This window comes from Papaver somniferum, chromosome 8 (assembly GCF_003573695.1).
Source record: "Papaver somniferum cultivar HN1 chromosome 8, ASM357369v1, whole genome shotgun sequence".
NCBI lineage: Eukaryota > Viridiplantae > Streptophyta > Magnoliopsida > Ranunculales > Papaveraceae > Papaver > Papaver somniferum.
In genome coordinates this window covers 105,158,760-105,162,927 of record NC_039365.1, presented here as the reverse complement: position 1 = coordinate 105,162,927, position 4,168 = coordinate 105,158,760, and the positions used below count along the sequence as shown (strand labels likewise).

Sequence of the window (4,168 nt, the reverse complement as noted above, 5' to 3'; positions counted from 1 at the left end):
TTTCCTACAGTCTGAAACTTCTCCTAATAAATCCTTCGGTTTAAGAGGACACAGATTTAATCCCATATTTTCAATTTCTCTAATAGCAGTATTTTTTTGTATTTAGATACAATTCAACTTTTTTATTATTGTATTTTTTGATTTATATATACATAATTATTAATTTTATTTTGGAAGCCAATTTGGTGATTGAGAATTCTTGAGAAGCATCGTTTGCACCATGAGTCACACAGACTCACAAGTAAGAATCTTATTGGCTATAAAATAGAATCATATAAGGTAATTGTGAGAAGAAAACTCGATAAAAATCCCAATATTAGTAATGGGGTGTCCGATTATTTGGAAGGGTATCAGAATTTTTTGGATTGGATTTTTTAGTTTGTCTTATATGAATTTCAGTATTTTTTCGGTAAGTTGGTACCCATTAACAACTATGAAAAATTCTGTGAGACGATTTAATCATGTATTTGAAAATACCTAATTATTAAGACAGATATGACTCATTTGTCGCTCCACGTCTGTGTTTTCTGTTTAGATCAAAGCTCAAGGTGAAGGAATCTGTTTGCAATAGACAAAGCTAGTAAACTTCACAAATCCGGAACTTACGAATCCCGAAGAGCAGCCTATATTCTTAACCACCTCTCAAGAACAATCTTCCAAAGATCAATTAAGATAAGTTTTCATATATTTATCTTAAGGAATCACAAAGTCTGAGACGAAGAGAACTTCGTGATTTCTATCCATCTTGCCTGAAGTCCGATATCTTGCGTGACCTAATATAGACAGAGACCTTTAAAAAGATAACAACCACAAAGTATACACTTGGCATAGTTACTATTTCGAAACCGAACCTAACTATAGGTATCAACCCAAGTTTTTAGGATTAACGCACAATGTATTTACTTTTAATTATAACTAAAATAATAATTATAATTGCGGAAAGTGAAAGTAAAAGTAAATACACAACAAGTTAACGAGGAAACCGAAAATACAGAAAAATCCCGGGACCTAGTCCAGTTTTGAATACTCTCAGAATTAAACCCCTATACAAATACCACTACCAACTTCGTATAGTTGATACCAAGTGAACTATCCGTACTTACCTAGTTTCCTTAGTATTCCTTCACCTACAACCAATTTGGCAAACACACGTGAATTCTAAGATAGAGTCCACTATCTTAAGTTGCTTCAGCCTCTCTGAAGACTTTAAGCACTCAATCCTTTCGATTATCTTCCAAACGGTAAAAGACCAATCTGTTCGTTAACCACTCTCATATCTTAGGAAATTAATCAGAGATATATTGTTGAGCGTGACAAAGGCTTTTTTGTTCAAATCAATAAACTCCTTTGTCGGGTTTAGATCTTCCAAAATCTAGATTAACAAGCTAACCAGATCAAGTCAAACAGAACTACCAGATTTGGATACTGAATAGTACCACCAAATGATAGCTTGTCGATATAATACGACTAGTTATAAAAAGTCTATCAAAAAATAAACTAGATTTAGTCGGATCCAAGCCGATCAAGTTTTTGCATGAAGCAAATCACAAAGATACGAAACCAATAAGAAAAATCTTCTTGTCTTCAATTCTTCAATATTCTCATGTACATGCAAAATAACAAACTTGATTCCAACTTATGATCGATCACACACCGAACAGAGTCTGTTAACAATGATCGATCACAAGTCAACGTCCACTACACCAAATTCCCAGATTAGTAACAGGAATTCGTAACGACTTTGGAGCCGTTACAAAAATTTCCCGTTACAAATGGCCGTTAAAAAATAATCGTAACAGGGCCAAGCCGTTACGAAGTGTTTTATATGGGTGCCAATCACACGCTTGGTCACACTTGGGTCGTAACACTAGCAGTTTGTGTGTGTGCCATTCACATGCTTGCTATTCTTTTTCAACCCAAGAATCGTTGAACTACAGGATATTTCATCCCCTCCCCTAACCTAGATAATCTTTTCTCTTCTCTCGAATTTTCATTTTCACTTTCATTTCTTTTCTCCTACCGCGCCTCCATTTTCTTCCCTCTCAACTGCAGATTAATCATCTGATGTTTGAAGAATTGATCTTCAATCGTCTGTTCATCGAGTTTAGGGTTTTGATTTAAGTTTCCATCTGTGTAAGTCATCATCAGTTGGGTTTCATAATCTGTTAAATCAGATTTTAGGGTTCCATCTAAATTAGGGTTTTGTTCTTGATTTGGTTTCGATTTTTAGGTGTTGTTGAATGATGTATTTGGTTTATTCGTGAGAAACAGAAGGTAAATTCTACTACAATCCTTATTTCTGTATCATTAATTTCTGATATTTCTTGATTTTTTGGTGATTTTTTTAGGCTGAAATAAATTGTTTCGATTTTGATTTACAGTTTGATGCTGAGGAGTATTCTTCGCTAGAGAGCTTGCTGAAGATGGTTACTCCTATCATCCTATGAGAAATGAAATCATCATCAGATCTAACTCAAGGTTTTGATTTATTTTTTGTGATATATTTGAATCTGAAAGTAGAGTTTTTAATCATATTATGTTACTAAATCTGGGTTTTGTTTATTTGTTTTGATTGAAGGGTTGTGAGTATTGGTTGAAGGGTTGAGATCTCTTGTTTTTCCTAGAGAGCCGGCGGATTTACAAAGGGTATGTCAATAATTTTGTTTGAACATGTGGAAGTTCTAGCTGTAGTAATCACTTCAATTGCAAGAAGTGCTGGAGCTAACACAGTATTCTACATTTTTCCTAGTTGAAAGGTCAGCAGAAGAAATGCTCAAAAGCTTTTGAATTATTGGTTGCTCATCTTCTAGTCAAAGATGAAGCTTATCTCATTTGTATTTCTTACTTATGCTTTATGCAGTGACTGGAACGCTTATATCATTATAGACTTAGGCGAAAAATATGAAGTTAATTATAAGATTTTTTCATCGTATTTTGTTATATGTGGAGAATATCGTCTCACAATATTTTTGGGTTTGGCACTGCAGGCGTTTGTTCTCAAGCACCTATTGTTTCTTCAAATGAATTAGGTAAAAATACAGTCAACTTGGCAACCCAGGTTTTCGCTCCCAGTGTATGTTCTCAAAGTGAATCTGTTACACTGTGTAATTTTGCTTTCTCTAACTGAAGATGGGAAGGCAAGGTGATTAGTTAGTCCATATATTTATTGTAATCTTGATATATAAAATTAATAGTGGATAATATATCTTAGATTACTCGAATTACCATTAGGTTAAATTTTCTTAGAAATATCAAATGCAAATGTTTGAACCCGAAAACTAAATCTTTCAAACAAATGGCTGCATAAAAATATAAGCCACCTTTGCTGTTTTAGCGAATTTGCAAATTTAACAGCCTTTTTCCTCGGTGAACCCAGTCAGTAGCTCACTTCGGCAATTTGAATCAGTGGCTTTTATATTTTATAGTTGGTTCAAATCGAGCTTAATCCGAGCTGGTAGGATTCGTGCTTATATCCCTTGTATTTCTAGCTCATAACATGTTGAAATCCCCTGTTGTGCTTTTTACAGGGCCTTGATTCGGACTATGGGGGACAGATTATTTATATGTGGGAGCAAGAAAAGAGCTGTTATTATTACTTTAAATATTTCAACCCACTGGCCAGAGGATGCTGAAGATATCTAAAAGGAGGGGGTTAAATCTCTATCTCTAGCTTGTTATTTGACTTTATTTTATGTAGCAATTGATAAGCTTGATGGATCGAGAGTTAATGTGATAGTTATCTAAACGAGGTTGAAATGTTTCATTTTGTAGGCAGTGCAGGGCTTTCAATCGAATCAGCTTCAGACTTGCAAAAAGTCCTGAGAGTTAACACATATACCTCACAGTCGAGTGCTTGTCAGCAGCTGAAGGCAATGCTTCATGTTTTTCAAAGTCGTATGGGGGCATTGCTGCTCATAATTTCTTCTCTTCATTCCCGAGGACTGGTATGAAGGGGGACCTTGTGGTGTGTTAGCAACCATACAGGTGAGGCCACTCTTTATCTTAATTTTTAACTTTATTTGGATTTTCTTAGAAGCATGACATATGTATATGTAGTTTACATATCTCCCTGTTGGTTATCGTATAGTCTGCACATGTAATTTTGCAATACTCTCTCTATTGTATTTATATTCTTTTTATTAGGTCTTGTAAATTATCGAATGATTCC

The 4,168-nt window shown here is 34.5% G+C and overlaps 1 long non-coding RNA gene across 1 annotated transcript; it reads left to right on the top strand.

The window, feature by feature from the left end:
• The first annotated feature begins 2,022 nt into the window (after nucleotides 1–2,022).
• Nucleotides 2,023–3,643, top strand: LOC113302901. Its single transcript, XR_003337179.1, has 5 exons — nucleotides 2,023–2,274; nucleotides 2,382–2,478; nucleotides 2,579–2,646; nucleotides 2,988–3,029; nucleotides 3,528–3,643. It is a non-coding gene; the product is annotated as an uncharacterized LOC113302901 (long non-coding RNA).
• Nucleotides 3,644–4,168: the final 525 nt, after the last annotated feature.